The sequence below is a fragment of the Cucumis melo genome, chromosome 7, assembly GCF_025177605.1.
Source record: "Cucumis melo cultivar AY chromosome 7, USDA_Cmelo_AY_1.0, whole genome shotgun sequence".
NCBI lineage: Eukaryota > Viridiplantae > Streptophyta > Magnoliopsida > Cucurbitales > Cucurbitaceae > Cucumis > Cucumis melo.
The window spans coordinates 24317192-24335781 of NC_066863.1; the positions used below are offsets into that span (position 1 = coordinate 24317192).

The 18590-nt window shown below is 33.3% G+C and overlaps 1 pseudogene; it reads right to left on the reverse strand.

The window, feature by feature from the left end:
- Window positions 1–2126: 2126 nt before the first annotated feature.
- Window positions 2127–8918, reverse strand: LOC127150407 (uncharacterized; annotated as a pseudogene).
- Between the last annotated feature and the right edge of the window lie 9672 nt (window positions 8919–18590).

Sequence of the window (18590 nt, forward strand, 5' to 3'; positions counted from 1 at the left end):
AGTAAAAACAACCAAATTAAACCCTACATTTAACAAATTTTAATCAAATTGCTTATTTTAAATCAAATTTAAAGCATAGGTGATTTGATGTAACAATTTTCAAATGGCCTAAATCTAAACACAAGTGTGATAGTATTCCTAACAAAATTAAACGCAGTGGCAAATTTGATGTAACACTATTCTATTGGTATTCAATTGGTTTAACCTAAAGAGCCATAATTTAAAAAGAAAAAATTAAACACAGTACAACCTATGTAAAATTTGATGCAACAATATCCAATTGGTTTAACCCAACAAAATTAGAATACAAAATAGAGGGATATAGACTCAATTGGTCTAACCTTAACAAAATTAAAATACCCTAACCCTAAAAAATTTAAACAATTTGACGAAGGAATAAAATCAAAACGAATTAAAACAAATTAAATTTAAAGAATGGAAGAACAATAAAAAAAAAAAAAAATTACCTTGGCTGAATAATTTTTTTTGCTTTTCCCTTTTAACTGATCTCTCCTTCTAGTAATCAAGAAATCCCCTTCTCTCTATTTTTTCTCTGTTTTTTATAGGACATTGAGATAGTAGCTTTTTTTTTTTTTTTATTTATTTATTTTTAAGATTGCAAGATCATGAAGATCGTGTTTGTGATAGTGGGAAAGTGGGAAAAATCGTGGAGAGGGAGGGGGAAAATCGTAGGACTGGAAGTGGTTAAGAGAAAACAAGGAAAAGACATGAAATTTAATTACGATTTTCTTTTCCTTTTTTCTTTTTTTAAAAAATAATAAATTCAAATTCAAATCAACTTAATTTAATAAACATAAAGTAATAAAATAAAGTAAAGTAAATGTAAAAAATAAAAATGGCCAAAATATGGTATCTACAGTTTGCCCCCCTTTGTCCATCCTGAAAATATTTAAAGGTGGACAAAGGAAATAGATAAAGTATTTGGGCCAAAATTTATTTTTTAGAGAGGGAACTAAAAAGATTATCAACCCTAACTCTAGGGCCAGGTTTGATAAATAAAGGACCTGATAGACAGGCTTCGGCCTCAGCTTCAGATCTGGGCTCGATTTAACCAAATTCAAAAAGACATCAACCTTAGCTCTAGGACTAGGTTTGATAAATAAGGGACCTGATAGACAGGCTTCGGTCTTAGCTTCAGATATGGGCTCGATTTAACCAAATTTAAAAATACATCAATCTTAGCTCTAGGACTAGGTTTGATAAATAAAGAACCTGATAGACAGGCTTCGGCCTCAGTTTCAGATCTGGGCTCAATTTAACCAAATTTGAAAAGACATCAGCCTTAACTCTAGGACTAGGTTTGATAAATAAAGGACCTGATGGACAAGCTTCGGCCTCAGCTTCAGATCTGGGCTCGATTTAACCAAATTCGAAAAGACATCAACCTTAACTCTAGGACTAGGTTTGATAAAAAATGGACTCGTTCTGCTTTGGACTTGGTGAAGATTTAATTTGAAAATAAAATATTGTCATTTTCAAAGAAATAAATAGCTCATTGCTCCATTCATCAATCCTATTAACAATTGATCAGTATGACCACCGGATAGAATAAAACACATATATCATGAAAGCTTTTTAAGTTGTCAAATTCGCCACTATTTGAATCAAAACTGCGAATGACTGCACTATGTTGTAAAGATCCAATATTGTTTAGTCCTTGGACATCACAAAATGTGAATCCCTTTAAGATGTAGACTTCCAATTATGATAACTCCCATCATAACAACATTTTTCTGGACTTGTAGACACTTATATTTTCTTAAATCTTATCAAAATAAAATCATAGCTTTTACTTGGTTTGCAAATACAATAAGTTATACTGGATCCTTGCTAATTAAAAAAATGTAGAATAATGGACTAATGAATCATAAATGTTTACTATCTTTTAGAAAGGATAAAAGAAAAGATTGGCAAATAAACATATGTTCAAAAAATATAATAAAAAATTTGAAAAAAATGTGACAACAATGCTTGGAATAGGAGTACGAAGAGAGGGGTGAGAGAGAGTTTACACATCTGGAAATAACACTCTAAGAACTAAATGTAAGTTTCCTAGAAATATCCTTGACTTCTTTCAACATTACGAAACCCTCTAAGAAAAGGCCTCATGCATAATATCTTCGAACATAATCTGAATTCATAGGATTTTTTAACTCAACGCCATCCATATTAGTCAAAAGTAGAGCTCTTCCTGAAAAAGCTTTTTTCACTACAAATGGACCTTCATAATTAGGAGTCCATTTTCCTCGATGATTCTTTTGAAACGGAAGTATTCTTTTTAATATCAAATCTCCCTCTCGAAAGCTTCGAGGATGCACTTTCTTATTGTATGCTCGCATTAGTCTTCTTTGGTAAAGTTGTCCATGATTTAATGCTGCCAACCGTTTTTCTTCAACGAAATTCAACTGCTCATAACGACCTCGTATCCATTCAGCTTCATCTAACTTAGCTTTCATGAGAACTCTCAATGAAGGTATCTCAACTTCTAAAGGTAAAACAACTTCCATACCATAAACTAAAGAAAATGGTGTTGCCCCTGTTGAAGTACGAACTGACGTGCGATATCCATGCAGCGCAAATGGTAACATTTCATGCCAATCTTTGTATGTTATTGTCATTTTCTCAATGATTCTTTTAATATTTTTGTTAGCTGCCTCAACTGCCTGATTCATCTTTGGACGATATGGAGTCGAATTTCGGTATTGATCTTGAACTGCTCACAAATTTTGTCCATCATTTTGTTATTAAGGTTCTTGGCATTATCCGTAATAATACCCTCTGGGAGTCCATAACGACATATAAGCTCTTTCTTGATAAACTTGAGCACTACTCCCCTTGTAACATTGCAATAAGATGCAGCCTCTATCCATTTAGTGAAGTAATCAATGGCCACAAGAATAAAACGATGGCCATTTGAGGCTTTAGGATCAATGGGTCCAATAACATTCATTCCCCATAAAGAAAATGACCATGGTGCTGACAAGATATGCAATGAAGATGCTGCTACATGGATCTTATCCATATAAATTTGACACTTTTTACATTCCCTTGCATATTTTATGCAATCTGATTCCATCGTTGTCCAATAATAACCAGATCTAAGTATTTGTCTAGCCATCATATGTCCATTAGCATGTGTTCCACATATTCCTTCATGAATGTCTGTCATAATTTGTTTTGCTTTCTCTTCATCAACACACCGAAGGAGCACCATATCGTAGTTTCTTTTATAAAGAACTTCACCACTTAAGAAAAAGTTCATGGCCAACCTCCTTATTGTGTGTTTGTCATTCTCTGAAGCTTCATATGGATATTCTCTACACTTTATGTATTGCTTAATGTCAAAATACCATGGCTTGTTATCATTTCCAACATTCATGCAATATGCTGGCACATCTTTCTTTGTAATTTGGATTGGATGAAGTTCAAATTCAAGATTAAGATCAAACATCACTGCTAGAGTGGCTAATGCATCCGCCATTCGATTGTCTTCCCTAGGAACATGGTCAAATGAAATCTTCTCAAAATTTTGAGATAATTTTGTAACGTATTAGCTGTAAGGTACCAATTTAGCATCACTTGTTTCCCATTCTTCCTTGACTTGATGTATCACTAACATCGAGTCACCCAAAACTTTCAACTTTTTAATACTCATATCGCATGCTACTTGAAGTCCCATAATGCAAGCTTCATATTCAGCGATATTGTGAGTGCATTCAAAACATAACTTGGCCGTTAGGGGGAAAACCTTTCCTTCTGGAGAAATTAGCACAACTCCAATCCCATGTCCCAACTCATTTGAGGCACTATCGAAAAGCATAGTCCATGTCTCATGATCTCTAGCATTCTTTTCAACTAGAAATATGTTTTCATCCGGGAAATCAATTCTCATAGGTTCGTAATCTGCTACTGGTTGAGCAACTAAATGATCAGCAACTGCGCTTCCCTTTATTGCTTTGTTAGTAACATAAACAATATCGTACTCTGACAACAAAACTTGCCATTTTGCAATCCTTCCAGATAATGACGGTTTCTCAAAAATGTATTTTATTCGATCCATTTTTGAAATAAGACATGTCGTGTGGTATAACATATATTGCCTCAAACGATGAGCGGTCCATACCAAAGCACAACAAGTTCGCTTTAACATTGAGTATCTAGATTCATAATCGGTAAACTTTTTGCTCAAATAATAAATGGCATGCTCCTTCTTCCCTGATAAATCATGTTGTCCTAGAACACCACCCATGAAACTTTCTAATACTGTTAAATACAAGATTAATGGTCGCCCTTGAGCTGGAGGTATCAGTACTGGTGGGCTCTGCAAATACTGCTTAATTTTGTTGAAAGCTTCTTCACAGTCCTCATTCCATTTTCATGGGTTGTTTTTACGTAAGAGCTTGAAGATTGGTTCGCATGTTGGTGTTAAATGTGAGATAAATCTGGATATGTAGTTCAATCTTCCCAGAAAACCTCGAATTTCTTTTTCTGTTTTAGGGGATGACATTTCCATGATAGCCCTTACTTTATCCGGGTCTACTCTGATCCCTTCTTCGCTGACGATGAATCCCAGTAGCTTTCCCGAGGTTGCCCCAAATGTACATTTGGATGGATTTAATTTCAATTGATATTTTCTCAACCGATCAAATAATTTTTGGAGTGTGGTTGTATGATCTTCATCTACCTTGGATTTTGCGATCATATCATCAACATACACCTCTATTTCTTTATGCATCTTATCATGAAAAAGTGTAACCATTGTTCGCTGATACGTTGCCCCAACATTTTTCAAACCAAAAGACATTACTTTGTAACAAAATGTTCCCCAAAGGGTAATGAATGTCGTTTTTTCTCTATCTTCTTCAGCCATTTTGATCTGATTGTATCCTGAAAAACCATCCATGAAGGAGAAAGTTGAGTATCTTGCAGTGTTATCCACCAACATGTCGATATGAGGTAAAGGGAAGTTATCTTTTGGACTAGCTCGATTTAAATCTCTATAATCCACACACATTCTCACTTTTCCGTCTTTTTTGGGCACTGGAACAATGTTTGCCACCCATTCAGGATATTTGGAGACTGTGAGGAATCCTGCTTCAATTTGCTTTTGTACTTCCTCCTTTATTTTAATCAGTACATCAGGTTTCATTTTACGTAGCTTTTGTCTCACTGGGTTTCATTCTGGTTTTAAAGGAACTCGGTGTACTACAATATCCGTACTTAATCCCGACATATCCTGATAACTCCAAGCAAAAATATCTGAATACTCACGTAACAAATTGATCAGTTTTTTCTGTGCTTCACTGGTCAATGATGTGCAAATTTTTACCTCTTTTCACTCCTCTTGAGAACCCAAATTGATTGCTTCAACTAGTTCTTGGTGAGGACCAAGAACCTCATCTTCTCTTCTACCATTCTTAACAATTCTGAGGATATTCCCACATCATCTTCATCGTCACTTTCCTTGTCAGATTCCATAGTGTATATTAAGGCATCAAGGGTAGAACTGGAATTACTAACATCTTCATTCTTATGAATATTGTCTATGAAAGGGTTTAGACTTTTGTGTTTAATTTGCAAATGCAGGAAAGAAAGCAGAGAGAAGAAAAAATTAGAATGAATGAAATGAAAATGTGGAAATTTCATTAAATAACAAGAAAGTAGTACATTAATGTTGTAAAACAAATAAATACTATGACCTTGGACAGAGCCATTCGAAAAAATAAAAAATTTAAACAAATAAAAGCTTAATCATTATTCTTGAAAATCTCTTGAAAATGTAGGTAGATCTACACTATCCCAATTGTTAAGCTCAAAATCAGGCGGACATGCATAAACTGTGTTGCCATCAAATGATGCTTCTTGTGCCTCTGCTGCAACTAATAAACTTTCCATCTTCATTAACAAATCATCCTTCAAATCAGAGTTGTGTGATGAATAACTTATACCAACACTCTTGAAAATATCATATAATTCTGGTATAAGTTTTATACTTGGATCAAACTCCCTCATCTTCAGCTTTGCCAAACGCTTTTTCTTCTTTTCCTCCTAAAGCCTAATCTTGTCATATATGGATGGCTTACAACCCAAACCAAACCTCCCATCATTGCTCGGTGTTTTTAGAAGTGTCTCTAAGTTTTTATTCAAAGAATATCCTCCACCTCCCATTATCCTAGTGGTCATAACTTCAACTTTAGACTTGTGTGGCTTTATCACTTCATCTACAGTTAATTCCATCATAGTTGCATGAGCAATTTCAAAAGAGCAAAAAGAACACTCTAATGCTTCTTCCATCGCTTCAACATATGGGGTTGAAACTGGCTTTGTTAATAAGAAATCTTCCTCTCCCATCACGCAAATCAACTTACTCCCAACAATAAATTTCAATTTTTGATGCAATGTGGATGGCACCACTCCTGCGGATGAATCCAAGGACGTCCTGATAAAAAACTGTACGCGGGTGTTATCTCCATGACTTGAAAGACTATGTTGAAAATACATGCACCAATTTTAACTGGTAGTTCAATGTCACCCATTACTTCTCTACGTGATCCATCGAAAGCTTTCACAACCATAGTACTTGATTTTATGTGTGACATATCCACGGGAAGCTTCAATAGTGTAGATTTAGGCATTATATTGAGAGCTGATCCGTTATCCACTAAAACTCTTGCAATGACGTAGTCTTTGCACTTCACTTGAATATGCAGTGCTTTTGTATGTCCTAAGCCTTTAGGAGGAATTTCGTCATCTGTGAAGACTATGGAATTTGAAGATGTAATGTTTCCAATAATTCCACTAAACTTTTTTCACTGAAATGTCATGTCCGACATGTGCCTTGTTCAAAATATCTAATAACACTTCGCGATGAGGCTCTGAATTCAAAAACAACGATAATAAAGAAATTCGAGCTGGAGTATGATGCATTTGCTCTATGATCTTATACTCACTTTGTTTTACTATTTTCAAGAATTCATTTTCTTCCTCATTCGTGACAAGCTTTGTGTATTCTATATCTTTTGCAATGATAGGCATCTCCACATCTTGGTCTTTGCAATACTCTTTCACATTTCTTTTCTCATTTTTTCTACCTTGCTCCAGTATTAGACCATCTGAAGGGACTGTTAAGTTATCTGGTTTGTAGCGTCTTCCACTTTGGGTTATCCCGCTGATTCCTGTAATGTTATCAACTGAAGGACCTGTTATGACCTGACAAACATACCGTCATGGCACTGCTTTTAGATCCTTAAATTTGAAAGGACTCGGCACTTGGATCGTGAGTTTTTTAGGATTGCAGAAGCTGGTTGAATCATTAAGACTTTCTTGATAAAAAACTATCAAAGGTCTTGGTAAAAAGGAATCTTTCTTTTATGAAACTTCATCCATTAAAACACATATTTTACTGTCTTTCATCTCGTCTTTTCCTTGTCCTCTATATACCGTGAGTATCTTTGAATCCATAAGTTGTTGTACTTTGGATCTAAATTTTTGGCATTGTTGGACAACGTGGCCTACAACTCAATGTCTGCTTTCATCATACCCTTCATCATATCTTATGTTGGGGTCTAGATATTCATGACTAACATATTCTGCTTCAAAAAGACCTTCAAAAAGTGCTTTCGTAGGCATCACTGTCTCATGGACTTCATTTTTGAACATTTCAACAAGGTTATCCACAACGTTCACTTTTGGATTTTCATGATCAGGCAGTGGATTTTCATTGACATTCGGCTTCTCACCAGATTTTTTGAAGCTCAACCATCCAGCATTAAGATTGCACATTTCTTTTCAAAGCCAAACAATTTTCAGTTGAGTGTCCCACTCCTCCCGTGTGATAATCACATCGAGTATTTGAATCATACCATTTTGGATAAGGAGGTTGTATAGGAATCACTGAAATAGGAGCTAACTGTCGATTTTGAATTAGTTGAGGTAAAAGCTCTGTATAAGTCAAGGGAATCGAATCAAATCGCCATGTATCTGAATTGGTTTTGCTACTTTGACCCTGTACAAATGGTCGAGGAGAATTTGAGTTAAAGAGTTTTGGAGTTTCAGAAACGGTAATGGGTTGGTACATAGCTATTATAAGGGATATGAGAGACATTGCTTATATATGACGGAAAGTTTTGCTCATATTTTCTCTGACCAAAAATTGATTTGTGCTTCCCTGAATTAGGAAAACCAATTGCATGAACCTCTCCTTCTTTCTTCTTGGATATTGTTCCTTTCTTTATTCCACCATATTCAGTTTTAGCCTTTGCTAACCTCCCGTGTTTTATCCCATATTCAATTCTTTCGCCAATAACAATAATATCAGAAAAATTTGTTGATGCATTACCAATCATTCGCTCATAGAATGGAGCCTGCAAGGTATTCATAAACATAGATGTCATTTCTTTGTCTATTAACGGTGGTTGAACCTCGACAGCCATATCTCTCCATCGTTGAGCATATTCTTTGAAGCTTTCTGAACTCTTCTTCTCCATCCGTTGCAAGTCTAAACGGTTTGGAGCCATATCAATGTTGTGTTTGTATTGCTTTAGAAATGCATCAGTTAAGTCCTTCCAAATGTGAATGTGTGCATTATCTAATTGAATATACCATCGACTAGCTGGACCAGTCCAGCTATCCTGGAAGCAATGGACTAACAATTTATCATTATTAATATGCGCCGCCATCTTTCTGCAGTACATTATAAGATGACTCCTTGGACACGTTGATCCATCATATTTATCGAATTCAGGAACTTTAAACTTTGCTGGAATGATCAAGTCTGGCACCAAGCACAATTGTGTTGCATCTATCTTTCCATAGACATCAGCTCCTTCAATTGCTCGTAACCTTTCTTCCAAAACATCTAACTTTTGCTTAGCCGGAGTGTTCTCGTTTTGTCCCATGTCTTGAATTTTAGCCTGAGCTTCCAAATGTTCTATACCTGGGACAATGGTGGAACAACATACAGCGGATTCGTAGGAACATAGTGTTGAGTGGTTTGAGACTGCGGAACATTCATGTGGTATGGAGTGAATCCTGGAGGATAAATGGGATCATCTGTGTCTTGAATTGGATTGCTTGATTGTGCTGTATCTACAACGACTTTTCCTTTCCCCATTGAAAGCAATTCTAGTATTTTTGAAACTTGTTCCCCAAGATTATTAATCTCTTGTCTCATTTTGTCCATGTCCTTATCTTTGTCTTCCATGATTCGACTTTTAACCTAGTATTTTAAGGATGACGAATTGGAGTAGGACGAGCTATATTTTCCTTTTTTTTTATAAAATAAAATAGAATAAAAAAAATTGAAGTAAAGGAGAAGAGGAGAAAGAGAGAGAGAGAGAGAGAGAAGCAAATCTTAGTATATATAAAATTCAAACAACAATAATAAAATTAATCAAACAAACATAATGTAAGTTTGGCAAAATAAAGAAAATCAAACTGAAACTAGAAACAAACAAAACGTAATGAACATCACTCCTATTGTCAATAGCAAAATGAACAATTAATGAAAACGCCCAAAATGTCCCAGTTCTCTGCATATCATCTTCAAGAATCTATTTAGATCATCTGCATGAGGTTGCATTAAGAAAAAATTAACTCTCAAATCAGCTGCCCATTCTGCAAAACCATTTGCTCTTTTGGACACCATTTTGAGAAATTCGATTGTCTGATCTACACGTTCCACTAGCACTTGAAAATCTCTCGTTTGCAGATCATAATCAACCTTCATTTGTATGTAATTTGTATTCAATGACTCATATTCTTGTGTTATCCTCTTACTTGAATTTTGAAGTGCAGTAAGTTGATATAGTGTAAGGAATCGGCATAATTTTTCAGTATCTCATACTCTTCAGAGTGTTCGGCCACCTTCAGATGTAGGCTATCAACAGTTTGACGCAAAGAATGATTTTGTGCTTCCAAATCCATTATTTGTGTTTCTCGTTTTCCAATTGATGTATTCAAATCATTGACAAGCTCGAGAAAATATTCCTTCCCATTTTCTAAATCTTTAATATATTCATCTTGCTACCCCACTGTTGCTTGTAATGTTGTCTTCTCATTTTTCAAGCTCCTATTTGCTTTATTCATTCGCCTCATCTCTTTATCTAAAGTCTCAAGATTCTTTTCTAACACATCTTGATTTTTTAAGAAACTCTTAGTCTTTTCGAGTTCATTCTGCAAATAAGTCGCATGATCCATCCATTGATTTGTCTCTTTACGAAGTTTCTCGTTCTCTTGCTCTAAAAGTCGATTTTTCTCTTCTAGTTCTATGCTCTTCTCAATCCATTGATTTGGTTGTTCGAAGCTTGTCTCTTTTCCCCTTTCAACTACCTCCCTTGAGATATCTATTATATTCTTCCTTCTGTTTGCCTGCCATGCCTCGTACCCACTAGTAACTCCTTCGTAATGTCCTTTTTCTTTTATCTTTCTTATAGATTTCCATGCGCATACTGCTTGACGTTTTTTCCCTTGACAATCTTCAGGATCGTATGAAAAATCAGACTCTTGCAGATTATGAGTTGGTGGTATAAACTGTTTGAGCCATACCTGACGCAAAACTAACAATGGTGTATAGTTAACACCTCCCCATGGTCCCAACAAAGGAACACTGTGAAAATCTCCGCATCTATATATCACCGCCTTTAAAGGCATCCATTGAGCCTTCCATATGACATTTTCAGAAGTCAGTTTTGCAAAGAAAGACAACCAAGCCTCCTTCCTTGTATATGTTGGATCCCAAACTGCCATACCAGACTCACTGATTGTGTTGCCCATTAAATTCCATGGGGTACTGAAATCTAACCTTGGACACCTAAACTCTGCGGGAATTTTGATATGGATGTGTATCCAAATATATAATAAAAGAACACAACAATTCAATTTTCCTTCCCCTTTATTTCTACAATAGTTAAGAGATCGAAAAGCTTCAACCAGTATAGGTATAATAGGATTGACTCCTCGTTCCATTTCAAAAAACAATTTGATCACTTTCCCATCAACATAACCCTCTGCTTAAGGAAAAATCACCGCTCCGTAAATGCACAATGTCAAGAGTGTAAGACCTTTGTCTTCATCAATGTATGTTTGCGTCATCTTTATTAGATAATCAAAGGGCACATTCTCTTCCCCACCCTTAACTTTTATATACTTTTGAATTTTTGTGGCATGGACGGTTTCTAAAAACTTTGACAAAGTCCTTTTTGTTGTTTGCTTAGGGTTAAATAAATAAACAATTTCTCTTTCTTTTTCAGACATGCTAAGCATAGCTTGATATTCTTCTATGGTTGGCAGTAAATCACATGACCCAAACGTGAAACAACCATATGCTGGATCCCAAAAATTAATTATGGCTCTTAAGGCAAAATAATTCACTAGTATATATATCAACTCTGCTATATGTCCATACTTCTTCGAGAACATGAATCTACGCTGAGGTGTCTATGCTTCCCAGATCATCTTTAGGTTCGCTAAAACATTTTGTGTAAAAGAGAGTTGGCACCTGGATAGTACTGATATTTGGGAAGAATTGTTTATACCGTCCCCAAATTTTTGTTGCATCTCTTCAGCCCATTTAAGAACATCACTTGGCTCATCAAACTTAGACTCAAAAGATGAATGCCTCGACATATTGGACATCATGGTGTTTCAAGACTGTTTCTTTTTTGCACAATTATGACAAAGAGAAAGACAAAAAAGAAAAAAAATTGTCATTCACTTTGCACAAAATAAAATAGGATATAATAAAACAAAAACAATAAAAATAAAACTAATAAAACAAAAATTTAATTTAATTAAAAATTAAAAAGTAAAAAGTAATAATAATAATAATAATAAAAAGAAAAAAAAAAAGAAAAAAAGAAATAAGAAATAAGAAAAAGTAAATAAGGTTTTCATGCACTTTAATGTCGTAATGAAATTAAACACTACTCTCCTTATTATTATTTTTTGGAAAAAAAATTATTTAATTTTAGAAAATGTAACAGTTTTCATGTACCTTTACAAGGTAAACACTACTCTCCTTTAAAGAATGTATAATAAATAATTATTTAAATCAAGCTTTTCTTAACAAATCAGTATTGTGATTGGATCTTTCTTTTTTTTTTTTTTTTAAACAAAGAAATATGTATGATTTAAAAATTTTAGAAAAATGATAAACTTTGTTTAGAAAAAATAAAAATAACTTGGACAATTTAACTTTTAGATAAAAATATGTCAAAATATAATGTCATGGTGTTGGTATCATCTAAACTCCTAGAAGAAAAAGGTCCTCAAATTTATTCCAACGTTATTTCAAGAAATAACAAAAGAATTAATCTGAGTGAGGACTTTTCATGTGCCTGCACAGGAGTCGAAACCCCTCGAAGGTCAACACTACTCCATCCTCAATTCTAATCCTAAAAGGTTGTAGCCCGGGTAGAGGGCTTGTGAGTGTGTGTAAAATGCATGATGACTAATTTAAAATAAATGTACCAATAAAAATAGTACAAATATTTCATACAAAAAAATAAATAATTAAGTGAACCAATGAATTATAATAGAATAAGAATAAAAGAAAAAAAAATGTAACGGCTCGACTCTCTTACACATTATTCAAAAGTCCCCAGTGGAGTCGCCAAGCTGTTGCGACGTGATCGCGAAGTGGAGCGGCCGACATCCCCAATCATTTAATCTTTAATATTTAAAAGGTTTGGAGTCGCCACCAATCATATTAAGGTGTGATTGGTCACAAAAAAAATTGGTTTACGTAAAATTCAGATTTAAGGTTCGGGAGTCAGTTGTGTATTAGCACCCTACAACACCCATAAAAATGATTACCAAAATTTATCTTTTAAACTAAACTAACGAGATTCATAAAACAAAGTTTTTTGTTTGATATTTTTTAAATGTCCCATGGTTATCAATTCATAACTAAAAAAAACTAAGTCTTAATTGATGATTATATGGGTGGCATGAGAGCCATTAGAAATATAGAATTTAATTTTTATTTAAAAAGATTTTTTTATTTACCTCAAGAATATTAAAATATCAAACTTTGATATTTTGATCTCTATCATAGGCCTTTAATAGAAAATTCCATGTACCTAAAGAATTAATGAAATCTAAAAAAAACACTACAGAGTCCCATTCTAAAATATAAAATTGTTAGATATACTTTGTTTAAAAATAATTTTATTAACTTTTAAAAATTGAGAAATTTCATGTATTTATGGAATTTTAACCATAAAATCCATAAATGAACATTACTCTTTCCATAAATAATACAGTATAAAATAGTTGGCAAATATGACAAATAATACAACCAACAATATATGTCGTCAAATAATACAAGTTGGAGATAATATCTACATATTCAAAAATAAAATATTGGAAATAATATACTACATTAGAAATATATAATGTTTGAAAAATAATATTTGGAAAGTAAATAATATACCGTGCTGAAATAAGTACTCTGCCATTCAACCAATCTAATCAATCAATATCAAACATACTTAATAAACAGTAAAAACAATCAAATTAAATCCTACATTTAACAAATTTTAATCAAATTGCTTACTTTAAATCAAATTTAAAGCATAGGTGTAACACTAACAAAATTAAACACAGTGTGATAGTGTGATAGTATTCCTAACAAAATTAAAGACAGTGGCAAATTTGATGTAACACTATTCTATTGGTATTCAATTGGTTTAACCTAAAGATCCATAATTTAAAAAAAAAAACACAGTACAGCTTAGACAAAATTTGATGCAATAATATCCAATTGGTTTAACCCAACAAAATTAGAATACAAAAACAGAGGCTAATGAGAAATAGACTCAATTGGTCTAAACCTAACAAAATTAAAACACCCTAAACCTAAAAAAAATTAAACACAGTACAGCCTAGACAAAATTTGATGCAACAATATCCAATTGGTTTAACCCAACAAAATTAGAATACAAAACAGAGGGATATAGACTCAATTGGTCTAAACCTAACAAAATTAAAATACCATAACCCTAAAAAATTTAAACAATTTGACGAAGGAATAAAATCAAAACGAATTAAAACAAATTAAATCTAAAGAATGGAAGAACAATAAAGAAAAAACTTACATTGACTGAATAATTTTTTTTTTGCTTTTCTCTTTTAACTGATCTCTCCTTCTAGTAATCAAGAAATCCTTCGTTCTCTTTTTTTTTTTCTCTGTTTTTTATAGGACACTGAGATGGTAGTTTTTTTTTTCAAGATTGCAAGAGCATGAAGATCGTGTTTGTGATAGTGGGAAAGTGGAAAGAATCGTGGAGAGGGAGGTTCGTGGAGAGGAAGGGTCCTGAAGAGGAAGGGTCGTGGAGAGGGAGGATCGTGGAGAGGGAGAATCGTGGAGAGGGAGGGGAAAATCGTAGAACTGAAAGTGGTTGAGAGAAAACAGGGAAAAGATATTAAATTTACGGTTTTCTTATTTTTTTTTTAAATAAATTCAAATTCAAATCAACTTAATTTAATAAAAATAAAGTAATAAAATAAAGTAATAAAATAAAGTAAAGTAAATGTAAAAAATAAAAATGGCCAAAATATGGTATCTACAGGCATCAACGTGAAACTTGGCAAATTCTAAAAATTGGGTCACTCCCTCTCTATATTTGATACTCAAGTGAAAACTTATTCCTAAGTTTCATCCAACCCTTGTCCATCGTTTGAGTCTCTAAAACATAAATATGTTTGATTAAAAACATATCTCTCTCCTCTCACATGCTAAACTTACTCCCCTGAATATACAATCTATCAAAATTTTCACTAAAACTAACTTCAAACTACATAGGCTACCATAACTGTTGGATAGCCAATGCAACCTAATTATTAACAACAAAATACTTCAATCTTCGCATCCTACCCACCCCTTCCAATAACGCTACCTTACAAGCTATCCTACTACCACCCCCTTCAAACCCTCACAAATACAAATAAATTCAAAACAAAAAAGACTACCATAACTACAGGATAATCATCCTAAATTAACAACGCACTATTCAGCACAAAGAGGCTACCATAACTGTAGGATAGTCATCCTAAATCAACAACAAAATTATTCAACACAAACAGGCTACCATAATTGCAGGATAACCAAAACAAATTTTAACACATATTACAGAATTTTTAACACAAACAAATTCCATTGCCCCCATCAAATTTTCAATTCAAACCCCCCACCCCCTTCAAAATTTATATTCAACCCTCCCTCATTTCGAATTTTCAATTCAACCCCCCCCTTCAAAATTTCAATCACCACCCTCCCCCTTCAAAATTTAAATTCGTCCTCCCTACTTCAAAATTTAAATTCAACCCCCTCCCTCACTTCAATTTTTAAATTCAACCAACCCTCTACTTCAAATTTTCCATTCAAACCTCCTCAAAATTTCAATTCAACAAACATTCAAAATTTCTATTTCACAAACAAAAGTCTATTCAACAAAATCCTAAAAAACTTTTTTTTTTAAAAAAAAACCCTAAACTATCTAAATAAACCTAAAAATTAAGGATTTTAAAACTTACCTTAATGTGCGACAGCGGCAGACGATGGGAGAGAAACGACGGCAGACGATTGGAGAGAGACGACGGTGACTAACAGCAGTGAGGGAATGGGACGTGCTTCTCTTCTTCTTCGATCGTCAGCTCTATTTTTTTTCCTCCGTTTCGGTTCTGTGTTTCACAGAACTGAAACATTAAATTTATAAGAGAACTCCCGATGCAGCACGAAAACGTCGGGAGATCCCCTTTCTCCTGACGCCATTCCCGACGAATAGCTAATGGCGTTGAGGATTTGGCATTACTCCCGACGAAATTCCTGATGCACCATAAAAGCGTCGGGAGAGAGCCTTACTCCCGACGCATTCCCCGATGCCATACAGCATGTGTCGGGAATACATGTCTGACAAAATTAATGTTATCTAATTTCTGACGGTTCGTTCTCGATGCATACATGCCGCGTCGAGATAACATGTTATTCCCGACATTGCTCCCGACGTCTATGTCATAGCGTTGGGAAAGGTGTTTCGCCTGATGTGTGAAAGTGTGCGTCGGGATATTGTGTCATTCCCGACAAATTTTTTGCTGATGCATTTCTTTGCGTCAGGAGAACCCTGATTTCTTCTAGTGAGAAGACTGAGCGTACTCCCGCGTTTGGGTTGAATCAATGTAACTTTTATTGTCGTTCTCCCTTTTTCCTTTACGCTTTATTATGTACAATTTTATGATCCATTATATACTTATTTGGTTCTAACCGGTCAAGTGAGAATTTGAGATATAATTTAATTTGTTCCACGTATATTTATATCTCGTGTAAATTACTGACACATGTTAGTATAATATACTTTATCTGTTTTTGTTTCGCTATAGATGTAACCATAAGTGAGGAAAGTTTGTGTTTTTTAGTACAATATAACTAGGAGGATGATGAATCCAACATTCGACCATAAGTAAGATGAAATTATTGAAGAGAAACGTGGAGTTTCGCCCATAGATGTATTGATTATCGAACCAAATCTCATTTTAGTGGAATTTTTACTTTTTAGATATCATGCCAATTGGGAAAGTGTTAGGTAAAAGGGAAAGAGATAAGGTATAAATAAAATGTGGAATGTCAAATAGGGAAAAAAATGCCATATTTTGTATTGACTTTCATTCCATGTGTCCTTATTAAGAATAAAGGTATTGAATTCCTAAGAATAAAAGGTTGATATGTTCAATTATTCCCTTATTTATTTGCCTCATGGAGTTTCCTAAGAGCCATTTTGAGTGATTATTCTTTCATTTTTATCATATGTTATTTATAAAAAAACTATTATCCACCTAATTACAATAATTTCTAATTATAAACTCAAAAGCAAATTCTTTCTTGCCTTTCTCGCCGCCTCTCTTTCCACATGTGGGAAATATATTTATAAAAATGGTTCGATTTAGATTAGATTCATATTTTTGATTCATTTAAATTATGTTTTTGAATAATTGAGTATCTCTTTAAAGAATTATTTTAATTAGTTATTAAAACAATCGAGATGCATAAAGTATCTATTTGACATTTTGTTAATTAAAGATTCAACCTTTGCTTAAATATGCTATAAAATTGAGATATTTACTATCTTTTTATAACTTCCAAAATTTAGAATCGCCTTTTATATATATATTTATATATGGATTTTAGTATTTATTTAAATTAAGAAGGTTGAAAATTAGCAACTATGTCTAGAGTAGGTATGAATATAATGTATTGTTGCCCTAGGAGCTACTTTTTAACTATCAAATATAATCGGTTACCTCGAACAAGTTATAGTTGTGTTAGGATCTGTTTGAAAAAGTCTAAAAGTAAATATTAAACTAATGTTGAGTAATTTAAAAGTGTGTTTTAAGATAATTTTGAATTTGTCTAAGTGGTTTTAACAATTTCAAAATCACTCTCGAACATGCATTTAAAAAAATTGGTAAACTTGATTTGAAAGAGAAGGTATCACTATCAAAGAGATCTTAACTAAAGAATGATACAAGTGACTTTCATTCTTGCCCCTAGTTTTTTTTTTTCTGAAAATAAAAAACAAAAACAAAAGATTCCTAACTTTTAGTTTTTCTTTTTAATATCATTAAAGACTTTGGTTTTGGGCCCTATAAAAGAGGTATAACCTAAACCAATAATCTCATTCAACAAAAACAAAAATAAAATGCACTCCAAAAGACATACTCTTTGCTTTCTCTCCCTCAAGGGCTTCGGCCATGGCGACCAACATGATCTCAAGCTTTGCTCGAAGCCCGAGGGGAGGGGACGCTAAAGGTATGTCTTCTCCAATGGTAATGCATGGAAATGCAACTTCGATAGATCTTCAAATTTTGTTACTATTTTAATTTTTAAATTATTATTTAATTCCAATACTTTTTTTATTATTATTGAAATGCTTCTCTTTTAACTTAATTTTGATGTCTTATTTCAATTTACAACGATATATGTTAGCCCAAAATTTTCATAACTTGTTCACTTTTTAGTGTTTTTGTTTTATCGTTATTCAAAATTTTATAGTAAACTACTATTTTAGTATCTATCAACCGAACATATGACCAAACCTATTTAGATATAAATAATTAATTAGGTGGACTTTAAAGGTTTAAAACACGTAATTTAGGTAAATCATTAACATGATTATAACATATATCTTCCATTCATGAAAAAGGGGAAAGATAAACGAGGGGCAAATCATTGGTGAAAAGCTACTCAAATTAAACTTATATTATGAGAGCAATGCGAGGGGCCAATAAAAATTGCTTTTGATGCAATGTGAAGAACATATATAGAGGTGGCCACATGACCCACAAAAATGGCAAGTCTTTTTCCAAGTTTATTAATTATTACTTTTTTATAAAAAAAAATAATGATTCTCATAATTTTAATTAACCTTAAACTAGAAGAAAAGTACTCTGCAATAAGAGATTCCCATGTTCTAGCAATCAATTAGAACATAAAAGTTATAGTTTTTTACCATTGTTTTTAATTTGTTTTTGCACTATCTCTCTTTTTACTAGTTCATAGTGTTTCGATAGTAGTT